The sequence below is a fragment of the Manis pentadactyla genome, chromosome 10 (assembly GCF_030020395.1).
Source record: "Manis pentadactyla isolate mManPen7 chromosome 10, mManPen7.hap1, whole genome shotgun sequence".
Taxonomy (NCBI): domain Eukaryota; kingdom Metazoa; phylum Chordata; class Mammalia; order Pholidota; family Manidae; genus Manis; species Manis pentadactyla.
Genome location: NC_080028.1, coordinates 40,956,177 through 40,974,494, shown reverse-complemented (window position 1 = coordinate 40,974,494; position 18,318 = coordinate 40,956,177). Strand labels below are relative to the sequence as shown.

General features: G+C 35.9%; 2 pseudogenes; one reads left to right on the top strand and one right to left on the bottom strand.

The window, feature by feature from the left end:
- Positions 1-1,776: 1,776 nt before the first annotated feature.
- Positions 1,777-2,731, bottom strand: LOC130679275 (olfactory receptor 6C2-like; annotated as a pseudogene).
- Positions 2,732-16,210: 13,479 nt separating this feature from the next.
- On the top strand, positions 16,211-17,152 carry LOC130685104 (olfactory receptor 6C6-like; annotated as a pseudogene).
- Positions 17,153-18,318: the final 1,166 nt, after the last annotated feature.

The window sequence follows — 18,318 nt, the reverse complement described above, 5'->3', positions numbered from 1 at the left end:
GAAGCTCTACTCTCTGGAGCTGCTCAGTCCCTGAAGCAATGTCAGGGTTGCAGGGGAGTGGTATTGGGTCCTGGGGGTAGAAAAGAGCTGTTTCCTGTTTCCTGGCTTCTATGCCTTCCTCCACTGCCAGAACCAGTGGGCCTAGCACACAGGTATAAACCTCTGTGCTTCACATTTGTAGTTGCTGTAGACGGGGCTTCCCTCTGGCTGGCCTAAAGCTAGGGTAGGGTTTTCTGGTTTGCAAGCCAGGTGGGGCTGGCTGGGAGAATGGCGAGTAGGCTGCCTATCACAGAGGGGGTCCTTGGAGCTGCACTTGAAGATCATGAAAGTTCCCAACCTGCTGGGTAGAGTGTACTTGGACAATTATGTCTACCTGTCCTTTCTCCTGAGCAGTAAACTCTGTGCAATCCCTGCCCCTTTAGCAGCCCTCTGCTGTTAGGAAGTCTCTCAGACTGCCACCTTTCTTTTGTCCCAGAGCAGCCGGATATGGATCCCTGCTTTCCTCAAGTGGCTGGAATCTCAGTCTCTCCAGGTATTCTGCCTCTTAGCTTCCCAATCCCCTAATCACAAGAGTACCATGAAAGCACCATGAAATGTAGGTTTGTGCTCCCAGAGCAGATCTCCGGAGTTAGGTATTCAGCAGTCCCAGACCTCCACTCCCTCCCTGCTCCATTTCTCTTCCTCCCACGGTGAGCTGGGATGAGGGAAGGGCTTGGGTCCCACTGGGCCACAGCTTTGGTACATTACCCTGTTCCATGAGGTTTATTCTTTTCTCCAGGTGTATGCAGTTTGGCACAGCCCTCTTTCCTGTTGCTCTTTCAGGATTAATCATATTAATTATATTTTCATATTATATGTGGTTTTAGGAGGAAGCCTCTTTTTCACTTCTCACGCTGCCATCTTTAATGCTCCCTGTCAAGGCCCTTTGTTTTTATTGCAGCATTATTCAAAATAGCCAAGATATGGAAGCAGTCCTAATGTCCATTGATACAAGAATAGAAAAAGAAGATATAGTATAAATATATAATGGAATATTATAGAGCCATGAAAAATAAACTCTTGGCATTTGCAACAAATGAATGGATCTAGAAGGTATTGTCCCAAGTGAAATAAGTCAGAGCAAATACCACTGGGTTTCACTTATATGTATAAAAATAAAGAAAAGAAACAGACACAGACAGAACAAACTGGTGGTTGTCATAGGAGAGAGGAAAATGAGGATGGGAAAAACAGGTAAAGTGGATAAAAGACACAAAATTCTGACTGCAAAATAATTCATTTTCTATTCATTTTGCATTGTATGCAAAAGTACAGCATACAAAAATATAGCCCACAATATAATATCTTTGTATGGTGATAGTGGTAAATACATTTAGTATGATAAGTGTTTTGTAATGTATGTAATTTTTGTATCACTATGTACAACTCCTGAAACTAATCTAATACTGCAAGTCAACTGTACTTCAATTTAAAAAACAGCCTGTGTTATAAGTAGAGAGCAGTGACATAGACACATAAGATAATGAGTAATGATTATGTAATAAGACTGAAAAGAGTTTATTATAATGTGGTTGAGGAAGAATAGAAGTTTCAGAAAACTAGAGAAATGTCCATCTGTGTAATTCTGAATTTTCGCACTTTTTTCTTAGACATTATTCTCAATTCTATATATTTTGGCCCTCAAAAATATGAGACTGGATAACTCCCATCACTCAATTTTCATCCATATGCTGATAATTTATTTTTTACTTTAATTTAAATTTCTGATATGAATATCTAATATTTCTTTGAAATAAATGCAAGTCTTTTGAGACTATCATGGAAAGACTGCTTTACTTGCTTATTTCTTAGGGTATAAATGAAGGGGTTCAACAAAGGGGCTACAGACATAATTAGCAGAGAAACCACCTTATTAACTGCCACTTCGTTCTTAGCTGAAGGTTTGATATAGATAAAGATACCGCTTCCATAGGTGATGCAAACCACAATCATGTGGGAAGAACACGTAGAAAAGGCTTTTTTTCTTTGCTGGGTTAAGGGTAATCTTAGAATCGTCCTAACGATGTATACATAGGACAGAACTATACACACAAAGGTCATTATGAAAGTCAAAGAATACAGCAAAGAATACAACTAGCTGTTCAATGAACCATGTGTCTGAGCATGAATTCTTCAGTATTGGAGAAGCATCACAGAAAAAATGGTCAATAACAAAGTCACAGAATTCCAGATTAAGGCTCAAACCAAGGGGTGGAAGGATAATCAATAAGCCAGATGCCCAACAACTGAGGATGAGGTTCCTGCAGACTCTGCTGTTCATGATGGTCACGTAATGCAGGGGTTTGCAGATGGCCACATAGCGGTCATAGGACATCACAGCCAACAGAAAATATTCTGTAGCTCCAAAGAGGACCACAAAAAAAATTTGACTGAAGCAGGCTTTGATGCTGATCGCCCTGTTCCCACTTGATATGATGTAGAGGTATGTGGGGACACCAGAAGTTGTGAATGAGATTTCTAAGAAAGAGAAATTTTGAAGAAAAAAATACATAGCTGTTTTTAAATGAGAATCCACCAAGATGAGTGAAATTATGGCCAGATTCCCAATTAAACTTAATGTATATGAGATAAACAGAAATATAAAAACCAAAATCTCTAGTTGTGGATCATTTGTCAATCCCATAATGATGAATGTTCTTATTGTTGAATGGTTTCTCATCACTGACTTCATCTATTGCTAATATTCACATAAAAGTCACAGAAATTGGATCAGACAAACAATGTCAAAATATGACAAGTTCAGACAGTGGTTCCAATACCAAGGAAAACCAGTCACATGTGTTTCCTTCTTTAACTTGACAACCAGATTTTGATAATTCCCTCAGCTGCATTGAAATTTAACACATAGAAGCTAAGATTGTTGAAAGTTTCTCTTGAAAATTACTGCTACTGAAATTGTTTTAAGTATTCCAGGATCTCCCAATTCATAGCACTTTCTCCAACTAATTTCTTCAAGTCCATACTTTGGTTGACGTTTCCCCTGCTGAATCAGTAACTGCTTGTTTTTGAGTGATATTTTCATGGGGAATTGTCTTCTTTGTTCCAAAATGTTTATTCACAAAAGTTAAAACTTAAAATTCCTTTACTTCAAGTTGTGGTTCCTGATTAAAATGGAAATTCATAGAAAATAGTGATTATACCCTACCTAGACTCTCCAGATGCCTCCTCAGTGAACCAGGCATTATTTATAGGTCAATTCAGATTTCTCTCAGGTATTAGTCCTTTAACGGCTTTTTCTCTTGACTCTCAATTCCTCTATTATTCCCTATTTTCCATCTGTGCTTCAGCAGAGAGGGCTTTGATGCTTGATTATTTTAATATAAGTTAAAAAACATGGGCAAAGTATAAATAAATGAAGAATATCAAAATGTATTTTGCTTTCACTCTTTCATGACAAGTGTGATGCATGTTTCAGCAACACACAGGAGCTAAGTCTATGGACCTTGGAACAGTTAGTGTAGGATCAAGTCACATCTCTGTCATCTACTAGCTGAGTGATCTCAATTTAATCTATCATTTGTGCCCTCGGTTTCCTAATTGGTAAAAGTGAATTAACAGGAATACTACCTCATGGGATTACAGTTAGGTTTAAGTGAGTAGTACCAGCTCCCATGAAGTACAAGTTTACCATGATACATTGCCAGGTTACAGATATCACGATGAAAAAAGGGACATTAAGTTGGGTTTATTAGACAAAGAGTTTGCATATAGGTGATACTGGTCCTGAAAAAAGGAAATATTAAAAAATGGGATATTTGCTGATAATAATTGAAATACATGGGATATGAAATTTATAGATAGTTGATAAATAAATGAGAGACAGATAAAAGGAGAGGAGAATAGAGATTAATACATTTTTTCTGTGTGTTAATCAAATTCCATGGTACATGCAATTGCACCAATTTAATGAAGAATAAAATAAGACCTATACACATTTGCAATATGGTGGGTTTGAAAGCATCCCAGTACTTACTTTGGACATTCTTCATTGTTTCATGGGAAAGACATGAATCAAAAGACTTTATGAGCCTCACAGTTAAACATAAGTATAGTAATATGATTATCTGAGAATATTCCTAGCCTCCTGTCCCGAGACACCTGTACTTACCAAACGTACACACATGAATTATGAATTTAAAGGAAATATCATCCTTACATTTCTGTATACTCTGGGTAGGTGAAAGGATGATAATAAAGATCAAAGAGCAAGGAAAAATTAAGAAGACTCTGGCTCTACAAAAGTGGGTGGTCTGATTTTCTTTGGACAAACAGGTTTTTATACTTATGACCCTGTTTATCTCTTCCATCTACAGCAGGTGTGCAGAAAACAGCTGACTAAAAAAGCCCTGAAGGCCCTCATTCAAAACTCTCTGTTGAATATAAAATATAATTCACTTTGACATAAAAGTTCTCAGCCAAGCCCCAGTGGGGATAATGTCCACAGAGAGACAAAGAAGCATTAATGGCAACCACCTCAGTCCACGTGTAAAAGAAAAAGACTGCAATGACAATTTGGAAACCTGCTCTTATATATTTGTTCACACATGGATTATGCAATACCGTAAGGAGATAACTTTCTTGTCTAAAATTACATGCATAATAAATATATTTAATGTAGAAAATTTCAAACACATATAAGAACTAAAAAAAGTTATAGAAACTTTAATATCCAGAAAAATGTTATTATTTTGATGCTTGCCCTTCTGAATATTGCCCATAGCAATATGTAAGTGCTGTACTTCCTACTTTCAGTTTATTAGAAATAATACCACTCAGGAACAGCCAAATAGCAGAAATTCATAGGGCAAGGTATGGGGCATAAGGAGCAAGAAGATGTTTTTATTGAAATATAGTTGATACACAATATTATATTGGTTTCATGTATGCAACACAGTGATTAAACAGTTATATACATTATTAAAGGCCCACCCCAACTATTGTAGTTTCTGTCCATCAACATAGAAACATATTACAGAACCACTGACAATATTCTCTATGAGGTACTTTCATCCCAGTGACTAACATATGATAAAGATTTTATGCCTCTTTATAACCTTCATCTATTTCACCCATCTATCCCCACGGTAACCACAAGTCACTTCAGTGTTATGAGTCTATTACTGTTTTGTTCTTTTTGTTTTGTTTTGTTTAGAGGTCTACATATAATTGAAGTGATATGGTATTTGCCATTTCCACCTAGTTTATTTTACTTAGTATAATACCCTCTCAAACCATCCATGTTGTCTCAAATGGCAGGATTTCTTTCTTGTTTGTGTCTGAATAATATTCCATGTGTATATGCACCACACCTTCTTTATCCTTTCATTTATTGATGGACACTTTGGTTGCTTTCATGTCTTGGCTACTGAAATAATGTGGCAATAAACATAGGTGTTAATATATCTTTTTAAATCAGGGATTTTGTTTTCTTCAGGTAAACTCCTAGAAGTAAATTTACTGGGTCAAATGGTATTTCTATTTTTAGTTTTTTTAGGAAACTTCATACTGCTTTCCACTGGTGGCTGTACCAATCTCCTTTCCCACCAATAGTGTAGGAGGGTTCTCTTTTCACCACATACTCACCAACACTTGTTATTTCTTGTCTTTTGGATAGTGGCCATTCGAACTGGTGTGAGGTGATATCTCATTGTGGGTTTGATTTGTAATTCCCTGATGATCATCAAACTGGAGCATCTTTTCATGTGCCTGTTTGCCATCTCTATTTCTTCTTTGGAAAAATGTCTGTTCAGGTCCTCTGCCCAGTTTTTCATCAGATTATTTGGTTTTCTGATGTCCTGTCATATGAGTTCCTTATATATTTTGGATGTTAACCCTGTATCACATATAGCATCTACAAATATATTCTCCCAAGCTGTAGATTGCCTTTTTGTTTTGTTGATGGTTTCCTTTGCTGTACATAACCTGTTTAACTTGATGTAGTTCCACTTGTTTATTTTTGCTTTTGTTTTCCTTGCTTGGGGAGATGTGTCCTGAAAACTATTGCTCATGCTTTATGTTCAAGGGTTTTTGTCTATGTTTTCATCTAAGAGTTTTAAGGTTCCATGTCTTACAGTTAGGCCTTTAATCCATTTTGAGTTTGCTTGTGTGTATGAAATTAGACAGTAATCCAGTTTTTTTCTCTTGCATGTAGTTGTCCAGTTTTCCCAACATCAATTGTTGAGGAAACTCTTTTCCCCAGTGTATATTCTTGCCTTCCTTTGTCATATATTAATTGACGGTATGTATGCGGGTTTATTTCTGGGCTTTCTATTCTGTTTCACTGATCTACATATCTGTTCTTTTCCCATGTTGTTTTGGTTACTGTAGCTTTGTAGTAGAGCTTAAGTCAGGGAGTATAATAACCCCAGCATTGTTCTTCTTTCTCAAGATTGACTGTTTTGGCTATTCAGGGCCTTTTTTGATTCCATATAAATTTTAGGATTATTTGGTTTCATATAAATTTTAGGATTATTTGGAGTTCACTGAAAAAATGTTATTGGTACTTGGGTAGGGATTGCATTGAATCTGTAAATTGTTTTGGGCAGGTTGGCCAATTTGACAATATTAATTCTTCTGTCCATGAGCATGGGATAGATTTCCATTTATTTGTTTCTTCTTTGATTTGTCTTTTCAGAGTACAGGTCTTTTACCTCCTTGGTTAAGTTTATTCCTAGGTGTTTTATTCTTCTTGATACAGTTGTACATGGAATTGTTTTCCTGAATTCTCTTTCTGCTAGGTCATTGTTAGTATATAGGAATGCAACAGAATTCTGTGTTTTAATTTTGTATCTTACAACTTTGCTGAATCCAGTTATTAGGCCTAATAGTTTTCTTGGTAGAGTCTTTAAGGTTTTCTATATATACTATCATATCATCTGCAAATACTGACAGTTTACTTCTTCCTTACCAATTTGGATACCTTTTATCTCATTTTCTGGTCTGATTGCTGTAGCTAGGACCTCCAGTACTATATTGAATAAAAGTGGTGAGAGTGGGCATCCTTGTGTTGGTCCTAATGTTAGAGGATATGCTGCCAGCTTTTCACCATTGAGTATGATGTTAGCTGTGGGTTTGTTGTGGCCTTTATTATGTTGAGATATGTTCCCTCTATACCAGTTTTGTTGAGAGTTATAGCATGATGTTCAATTTTGTCACATACTTTTATAGCATCTATTTAGACATACAGTTTAAGTCCTTTTGTTAATATGGTATATCACATTGACTGACTTATGAATTGTACCACCTTTGCATCCCTGGAATAAACCCCACTTGGTTGTGATAGATGTTCTTGATGTATTTTTGAATTTGGTTTGCTAATATCTTGTAGATTTTTGCATCTAAGTTCATAAGGTATATTGGTCTGTAGTTTTCTTTTTTGTAGTGTCTCTTGGTTTTTGGTATTAGAGTGATGCTGGCCTTATAGAATGATTTTGGAAGTATTCCCTCCTCTTCTATTTTCTAGAAGACTTTAAGAAGAATTGGTGGTATCTCATGTTTAAATGTTTGGTATAATTCACCTGTGAAGCCATCTGGTCCTAGATATTTGTTGAGAACTTTTTGATTAACACTCTAATTTCATTATTACTAATCACTGTGTTCAGATTTTCTGTTTCTTCCTGGATCATTCTTGGAGGATTGTATATTTCTAGGAATTTATCCATTTCTTCTAGATTGTCTAATTTATTAGTGTATAATTTTCCATGGAATTCTCTAATAATTATTTGAATTTTTGTTGTGTCAGTTGTAACTATTCTTTTCTTGTTTCTGATCTTATTTGTATCCTCTCTCTTTTTGTCTTGATAAGTCTGGCTTTTTGTCTTTTTGTCTATTTTGTTTATCTTATCAAAAAGGCTCTTGGTTTCATTGATTTTTTTCTATTGTTTTCTTTGTCTATATTTTAATTATTTCCTTTCTGATTATTATTATTTCCCTCTTCCTACTAATTTAGGGCTTTGGTGATCTTTTTAGTTCCTTTAGTTGTACAGTGAGCTTGTTTAATTGAGCTTATTCTTGTTTCTTGAGGTAGGCCTGTGTTGTTATAAACTTCCTTCTTAGAACTGCTTTTGCGGCATCCTACATATTTTGAACCATTGACTTTCTGTTTTATTTGTCTACACATATTGTTTAATTTCCTCTTTGATCTTTTTCTTGATCGCCTGATTATTTAGGAGCATTTTATTTAACTCCCATGTGGGGTTTTATTTTTTTATTCTTTTCCTTGCAACTGAGTTCTAGTTTCATACCACTGTACTCTGAGATGATTGATACAACATAATCAATTTTCTTAAATTTGTTGAGGCTTGTTTTGTGTCTTAATATTTGATCAATTTTGGAGAATATTCCATGTGCACTTGAGAAAAATGTGTATTCTTTTGCTTTGGAGTAGGATATTCTGTACATATCTGTTAAATTAATGTGGTTTAATGTGTCACTCAGCACCTCTGCTTCCTTATTTATTTTTTGTCTGGATGCAAGTGTGCTATTAATGTCCCTACTATGATTATGTTCAGTTAATTTCTTCCTTTAGGTCTGTTAGTATTTGTTTTATATACTTAGGTGCTCTTATGTTGGATACAAAGATTGTTACGATTTTTACATCCTCTTCTTGGACTGATCCTTTTATTATTATGTAATGTCCTTCTTTGTCTTTTGTTACTTCATTTTGAAGTCTACATTGTCTGATGTAAATATTGTCATTCCAGATTTTTTATCCTTATTTGCATGGTATATCTTTTTACATGCAAATAAGGATTTCAGTTTCCGTCTGCACGTGTCTTTAGGACTGAAGTGAGTCACTTGTAGACAACAAACAGATGAGTGTAATGTTTTTATCCATTCAGTCACCCTATGTCTTTTGTTTGGAGAATTTAGGCCATTTACATTTACAGTTATTACTGATATGTATCTACTTATTGTCATTTCGTTGAACATTTTCTGGTTGTTTTTGTTGTTCTCTCATCCTTTCTTCCCCTCTTGCTCTCTTCTCTTGTGTTTTAGGAATTTCTTTAGTATTCTGGTTGGGTTCCCTATTCTTCCACTTTTATGTATCTATCATAAGTTTCTGGTTTGTGGTTATCATCAGGCTCCTACATGACATCCTATGAGTATAACAATCTATAATAGACTGATGGTCACTGAAGTTCAAACATATTCTAATGGCACTACATTTCTTACACCCCCTACTCCATGTTTTATGTATTTATCTTCTTTTACAAAATTTATTAAGTGATTCCCTTAACTAATTGTTAGATGTAATTGCTTTTGCTACTTTTTTATTTTTTACCTTAATACTAGCTTTTAAGTAATTCATATGTTACCTTCCCCTGCTATACATTTGATTCACCAGCAGAAGATTTTCTTTCTTAAATTTCTTGCTATTAGAGAGGGTATTTTCATTTCTTCTTAAAGAAGTCCCTTTAACAGTTTTTGTAAGGCTACTCTTGTGGTGGTGAGAATTTTTAACTTACATTTATCTGTGAAGCCCTTTATGTACCCTTCAGTTTTGAATGGTAATCTTGCTGAGTAGAGGATTCTTGTTTGGAGGTTATATGTGTTCAACAATTTGAATACAGCAAGTTATTCCCTTATGGTCTGTATATTTTCTGCAGATAAATCAGTTGATAACCTTCTGAGGAATGCCTTATATGTAATTTGTTGCTTTTCTATTACTGCTTTTAAGATTCTTTACTTTTGATCTTGACATTTTAATTACAATGTGACTGGGCATGGATGTTCTTGGGTTCATCTTGTTTGGAGTTCTCTGTGCTTTCTGGACCTGGTAGACTGTTTCCTTCCCCATGTTAGGAAAGTTTTCAACTATTATCTCTTCAAATACATGTTCCACTCCTTTCTCTTTCTTTTCTCCTTCTGGGACTCCTACAATGCTTTACGTTAGCACACTTAATGCTGTCTCAGAGCCCTCTTACCTATTCTCTTTTCTTTTTTCTTTTCTTTCTTCCTTCAGTGTTCAACTTGGGTGCTATCCATAACTACCTTCCAAGTCACTGATCATTCTTCCACATTCTTTAGTCTGCTATTCATTCCCTCCAGTGGTTTTTTTTTTTTAATTTCATCTATTGAATCTTCATCTCTGATTTTTTTTTAGGCTTTCTACCTCTTTTTTGAAGTTTGTCTTGAGTCACAGTATTGTTTTTTCACATCCAGTGAATATCTTCATAACCATTGCTTTAAACTCTTTATCAGGTAGGTTGGTTAACTCTGTTTAATTTAGATTTTTTCTTTCTACGGTTATCTCTTAAGCTTTTGTTTAGAGCACATTTTTCTTTCTCCTCATTTTGTATGACTTTCTGTGTTTGTTTCCATGAGTTAGTTGAAAGGGCTATATTCCCAGTCTTGAAGTGTTGGCCTCGTGTGGGAGAGTCCCCTGTATAGACTATGTTTGCCTTGTGATTTTGGCAAGCTGGAGGCTGTTTGTGAGAAGGGCTTTTCCTGGTGCTGGTGCTCCTAGCACATGGTTGCAGCTGTAGGGCCCTGGTAGCCTGTTGGAGGGGCTCCTAGGTGGACACCTATGTGATCTGCACTAGCAGGGGATGGTGGTGGATGGGAGGTGAGTCAAGGGTGCATTAAAGTTAAGTCTCAGATTGGCACCAGCTGAGTCTCCAGGGTCTGCTTACCTGTAGGCCAGTATCCCACTTGTGGTATGAAGTCAGGCTCTGTGCACACAGCCCCTCAGCCCCTGCACACTCTGGTATACTCCTGATAGCTATCGCTTTGGTGCCCATAGTCCTACTTGTGTCTTGGGTCAGGCAGAGTGTTGCCAGGGTCACTTCTCATTCTGGGATGCTTCAGGGAATTCCCATGTTGGTACCCACTAACATTGCCAGTGGTCAGGGTCAGACACCATGGGCATGTGCTTTTACCCATGCATCAGGGGTCACCAAACATGCGTGATCCCCTGCATTGCTCTGGGAAGTTGCCTTGGTGGTACCTACCCAAAATTTCAGGCACCCTCCTTGTGGGCCAGGGAACTACCTGGTACTGCTGATGTTGGCTGGGGCAGAGGTTGGAGCAGATCTCCTGCCAACCTACTGCTTGCACCTGAGAATGGTGCAGGGGTCAGAGGGCTGCCTAGGCCAAGTCTGAGATTAGCATATGCATGCAGAATCTGCTCTCAGTGCACTAAGATGTGCAGAAGGAGTGCAAACAATGGTGCTGCCTGGCTCCTTGGATCCCAGATGGCCTCCAGTGGGTCCTTGCATGGTGGTGGAATTTTAGCTCTTAAACTTGGGTTCTTTCACTATGGCCTAGTTGCGTGTTAAACCACAGACTTTTCTCCTGTACCTCAGGGTAGGGAGTCCACACCAAACTCTCTCAGTGACATCCCTCCACTCACCTCTGCTGGTGGAGGAGTAACCTGCTCCCAAAGTTACTATTTATGCCTCTCTTGCCATTTTGGGATTTTTAAATTTTATCTTTCTGTCCGGCATTATACAGAAAGTGTTCACTTCAGGCTCTGTGCACATAGAGGTTTGTCTTTGAAATGCTCTATGTGTTGGTGGAGATTCAGTGTTTAGATGGGAACAGGTGGATTCAGGCTCTCTCTACTCTGACATCTTCCTAAAGGAAGTTTTTTTTTCAGACATATGACTGCATTATTTTAGAAAAGAAAGCTTTTCACCTTCTTTATGTTCCAAAGGCTGAATTTTCATAAATATTATTGATAGTATAATTTTGTATATATTGCCATTTCTTTCACTGGACAATGTATAAGTTATTTGTGGCAGAATCATTCTGGTGTAACCAGTTTGGAACTCTAGCATCTACTGAAATCTTGCAATTTCCAGGGGAAATCTAGATGATAAATTGCTGTTAATTAATTTTGGCTCTTAGCATAGTAGAAGCTACACATCCTACATCCCCCACCTGCATGGCAGGCACCTAGCAGCTTGCACACAGTTTGCAGGATCAAGGTGGGTTGAAAGGATTCTGTCCTCCTAATATTAGGAATCACCCTTGGTCCCGGATTGCTACTTCTGACCCTGCAGGTGCCCATAAGGAGGCAGGAAGGATTGCTGTTAGACCTCCCTACATTGGTGTAAGCCCTTCTGCCTCTGACTGAAGTGAACTTCAGGAGATTTAAAGGGACTGGTGCCCTTCCCCACCTTTTCATTTTTCTCTTGTTTCCCTTCTGTGACCACACACTAAAGTCTAGAAGATTCAAAAGTAGATGTATAGAAAGAACAAATTAGAAAGTAGCTGTGACTGCCCTGGGAGAGGCACAGGCTTAGAAGGGACATGAAGACTTGAATTTATACAAAGCTGATACAGAGGAGACTACAACAATCAACACATAAAACAAACAATGATAAAAAAAAAAAAACAGCAGCCCTTAGGAAGGGGAGAATCTGCATCCCAGAGTCATTATGTTATTATATTCAAGTATCCAGATCTCGACTACAACATAATCACAAGCCATAAAAAGAGACAGGAAAATGTGATCCATTGAAAACAGATCAACAGGAGGTATCCCTGCAAAGACTTAGGCAGATCTACTAGGCAGAGACTTTAGAAAAACTGTCTTAAAGTTACTAGAAGAAATAGAGGATGCTATAGAAAAGTCAAGAAAGCAATGTATGTCCAAATTTGAAATATCAAAAATGAAATAGAAAAACCTTCAAAAAACTACCGAGATAAAAATTACAATAAATAAATAAATAAACAGCAAATGCACTAGTGTTTGCAAAAATATAAAATAATTTAGCTTTTCTCTTTTTAATTCATAATAAATGTGGAATACTGCGTCCAAGTTCAAAGTATCTAACATTCTTAAAAGCACATGAAATATTTACAAAATCAACTATGAGCTTAGCCTAAAGGAAGTTCCAAAACGTTCAACAGGCTTACATTTAAGGAAGTATACTTTCAATTATAATGAAATTAAGCAAGAACCATTAACGGACAAATAACTGGAAAATCACCAAATGCCTATAACCAAAATTTTATAATCCATTCACCAGCTGATTGGCATTGGATTGTCTCCAACATTGGCATTGGCATAAAATATATTTAATAGATAAAATTTAGTTTACTCAAAAAATCAAAAAATTTTCATCAATATCCACCCATGCCTCACCTTTTAATGTGATAATAAGCTATGGTTACTTATTACTTATATATTACTTATAAGTCACATATGTACACCACTAGGCACCAGAGTGAAAAATGGTTTACAATGGTTTAAAATTGTTTCTGTTGTTAATTGGAAGCAAGGTGATGTCTTGGGCTGGTATAAACCAGCTTGGGACTTCCCATTGTTGCCTCAGGACAGCGAACTACTGAGGATCCTGTGAAATTTGTAATTGAGTTTTTTAATCACTTATGATACTCCTCTGGGATACTTTCACTTCTGTTTTATTTAAAGAAGATGAACAGTGGTGTGTTTTATTGCTAATAATTAGTACTTTTAAAGCTCTGGTTTCCAAAGAAAATATTTTTTTCCTTACTTTTATTTCAGTAGGTCCCATGAGTCTGTGGTAAATAGAAAATTATAAAACTGGAGCATTTTATAAGTGTACAGATGGCAATGTGGTATCTCTTTCTTGGAACAGTTGCTTAGCTTTCATCAGATATTGCCCTGAGGTTTTTAAGTTGCCACTTTTTGCTTCACTTTACTTTAACTTAAAGAATAAATTCCTATTTTAAGGTTTTGAGTAACAGCAATTATATGAACAAAATTTCACAAAACGCACCTTATCTGGAATAGAAGATGGATATCCTTTAAAATTATTGACACCTGAGTTCTGAACTTCAAAGTGAGTATGAATTTGAGGGAACATGGAAATTCTTTACAGAAGCACAGTACATTACCTTTTCCTACAAAAAGCATTGGCAGTAAATATGCAGATTAGATACTACAATATGACCACAAAGGAAAATAACGTTGTAATAAACAATAGATATAATATATCTAAGAAAATATCTCAAATGTGCATTTTCACAGAATGTCAAAATCAGAAATTAAATCAAATTCACTATAAATCCAATTCAGAGTTAAATTTGACTGCCTAATTTTCATGTTTTATAATATTTCTAAATTGTAGTCACTTTATGGTTGTGTATCAACAAGTGTTGTAATCTGTTTTATTCAGACCCAGTGGCATCTAAGTTTTATTTTCTCTGATTCTCTTTATGAATTGTTACCCTGTATAAAGTGGTATGGGAAAAATATTGAGAAACTCTTCCCTATAATTCTAGAACAGTCTAGACACACAGGGTAACAGAAATTGTATGATTGACTCCTAGAACATACCTTTTAAAATCAGATGTAGAGTAACGATGGGAGCCATAGTATGGTCATCAATATATTTTATAATAAAACCTTGTGAAAACTTTGTAGCTTAAGACTGCATATCTTCAATTGCCATTCTTAAAAAGTAGCTATTCACTAATAACTGCTTTGGAAAACCACATTAAGCATTAAAAATCTTAGTTTTATTTTATCCGAGTGAGAAAAAGTAGTGTTTATAAGAATAGCAAATATTTATAAATAACAAATACAAAGGATAATAAAGAGTGCTTTAGTTGCCCATTTATTTTAAAAGTCCACAGGTAATATGTATAATGAAGTAGAGCTACATGTTTAGTAACATAAAAAGGGAAGATACAATATGGAAGTAAATAGAATTCCTAAATAGAGAAGATAGAGAGTAATGCAATGCTGGGGAGGAAATATTTTCCTCTGTTTCAAGATTCTTCTGGCTGGTCAAATAAATTGCCATGACAGAGGTAAATAGGGGGAACTCAAATATAACTGCATATGTGTGGGGATTCCATAAAAAGATGAAGCCCCAAATCCATCAGGCAATCAAAGCTAATCTGCCATTCTTAGGTAAGGAGAAAGGGATGGAATCTGGGACTTCAGAAGGTAAGGAGATATTTCACAGGAAGATGAAAAGGAGTAAATGTTTGGAAAATAAATGTTTTCAGGGCCATACAGGAACAATGGAACATCAAGAAGAATTTTAATGAACTGATTTTTCTATATTTCTTCCTGTCTACACACCTTGCTCATATTATACTCTGGTTATCTACGGTGGTAACTCCCTTTATGGAAAAGGTCTCTAAGTTCTTGCAGGCAGTTATGGGGGATGTAAAAGGAAAAACTTGCTGAGTCTTCTGTTTCTTAAAAATAATCAGCCTAAAATAATCCTCATGCTAAAAAGGCACATTTTGGGGTGGCCAATTCTGCTCCCCATCAACATTTTTGTAGAATTCAATAGTTGTGTAAAATATGAAAGAACTAAGAAAAAAACAATGCCTCAACTTATGTGGATACATATAAGAATCTATTTCAAAAAGGTTAATTATAACTAAAACAATATTTTTATTAAAATCATTGTTTTGTAATGATTTAATTTGTCATATATCAAGAAAATTGATAATAATGGTAATTATAAAAATTTCAATTTTATAAAAATAAAACCAAAGAAAATAATTCCAAAACTATTATAAGTAGGATCTTTAAGTGCTAAAAATCAACACTGCCTTAGTAATTGAACATGACAAGAATTGTTAACAAACTCTAAATCATGTTTTTGAAAAATCACCCTGATATTTATTCCAAAAAAGGCAAATAATTTAGTGTATTTTTACAGGTTGAATAAAAATGATAGAAAAATTCACTTAAAATAACCCATATTATTTTATTTAAATTATACATGCTGAGTGGATTCCTTTTGGAAGTGATGGGCAAGAATGCGTATTAATCACAAGAAATATCCAAGTTCTAGAGGAAAACTAATGAGGGACATTATAATAAAGAGAACTTGGGCAAGAAAGTATTTTAAATTGATTATCTGTGTCATCAGCAGTTTCAAACTGGAGAAACCATTTACAAATGGATAAATTAGAGAATGCATACCTTATTCTGCTTTAGGTGAAATGTATATATGTATTTATTAGGTTAATATACATATTTGGCAACTATATATGTATACTTACTATATATTCATTTGTTTACAGGTTAATTTATGCATATTTAGGTTAATTTATCTACACTTAATCTAATTTATAGCTATATATTTACACATATTTACATTCATAGATTAATCTATATTCTACCGTATTACATTCATCAGTATGTTCAATTTTTTATCTTTTTCTATGTATATTTGAAAAGACCCACAAACGGGAAATGAAGAACCAATCAAAAGACATAGAGTTTATTCTCCTAGGATTGACAGATGACCCACAATTGCAAATTGTGATTTTCCTGTTTCTATTTCTGAATTACACATTGAGCCTGATAGGGAACTTAACCATCATCCTCCTCACCCTTCTGGACCTTCGCCTCAAGACACCAATGTATTTCTTTCTGCGTAATTTCTCATTTTTGGAAATCCTATTCATTACAGTATGTATTCCAAGATACCTGATAACCATTATGACTGGGGAGAAATCCATTTCATACAATCATTGTGTAGCTCAATTATTTTTTATACTTTTACTGAGAGTTACAGAATTTTATCTTCTAACTGCCATGTCCTATGACCGCTATGTTGCCATCTGTGCACCCTTGCATTACCCAATCATTATGAACAGCAAAGTGTGCTATCAGCTTGTACTTGGCTCTTGGATAACTGGATTCCTAATAATCTTTCCTCCAATAACCATGGGGCTCAAGCTGGATTTCTGTGCTTCCAAAACAATTGATCACTTTATGTGTGAAACATCTCCTATCCTGCAGATATCCTGCACAGACACACATGTCCTAGAATTGATGTCTTTTATCTTAGCTGTAGTGACACTTGTGGTCACATTGGTACTAGTGATTGTGTCTTACACTTACATCATTAAGACCATTCTGAAATTCCCTTCTACACAGCAAAGGACCAAAGCATTTTCCACCTGTACTTCCCACATGATTGTTGTCTCCATGACTTATGGCAGCTGTATCTTTATATATATTAAGCCATCTGCCAAAGAAAGAGTGACTGTATCCTAAGGTGTGGCTTTGCTGTACACCTCAGTTGCCCCTTTACTAAATCCCTTCATTTATACCCTAAGGAACCAGCAGGTAAAAGAAGTCATCTGGGATATGTTACAAAAGATGTGGTGTTTTTCAAAACAATAGTTATAAAAAATGCTACAATGCATAACCTGCTGAATTGTGGTTTATAGGAAATATATATTTGGTCTTTGTCCACAGTTCCTGGTGCAGGGCTCCCCAAACCCTTGGATTTTCCTAAGAACTGAGAGAGATAAAGGTGTCTTGTGTTATTTTAATAGGGTGATTTCTGGGTATCACCTAGGAATGCAGGCTGCTTGACAGGAGAACAACCATGTGACTAGTGAATTGGAATATTCAGTCCCATCCCCTGACCTCAAGAGAGGCTGGAAGGGCTGGAGGTTGAATCAGTTAATGGCCAGTGACTTGGTTAATAATAAAGCTTCCATAAAAACTCAAGAGTGATTTGGCCATTTTTTCCAAGTGCTACTGAGGTAGGCCCCAAGCAACATGATGACAGAAAGCTCCTTTGATCAGAAACTACCCCTATGTATCTCTTCATCTGGCTGTTGATGATCTTTTGTCATGTCTTTCGGTACACTGGTAAGCATAATTGTTTCCCTGAATTCAGTGAGCTGCTGTAGCAAATTAACTGAACCTAAAGAGGTCATTGGAACTTCCAATCTGTAGGCAGTGGGTCAGAAACACAACAATAGCCACTTTGAAGTGGGGATGGGGGCAATATTGGAAGACTGAACCCTTAACCTGTGGAATCTATACTATCTCTGGTTTGATGGAGTCAAATTTGACATAGATTATCAGATACCCTGATGGTGTGTGAGCATTGCCTGGTTTCATCTTGTGTGTATGGAATTGAACCCCCAATGTTGATTGGGTTCAGGAATGTTAAAGGACAACCTTACCATAAAAGCAAAAAACAGGTTTCATGTACTTCTTCTGATAATGTTTTTCTACCTCATTACTTATCTCATATAGAAGATTCTTTCAAAGAGTCTTGTAACTTAGTTCTTACATTTTATTCTTCCTGATGACATTTGACCCTGCCACAATAATGTACTTCCTCAAGTCTGGATCTAAATTTTAAATAAGATTTCCTTATTGCATATTAGCTCTGGAAACCATGGTTTTGAATAAAATATGCCTGTGTAAGTGTAGCTTGCTACATGTAATTTGTTAATTAATTAAACATATATTTATTGTGTATTTCCCTTATTCCAGACATTGTGAAGGGCACAATCCTTACTTTTAAGAAACTTGCATTGCCTGAAAGA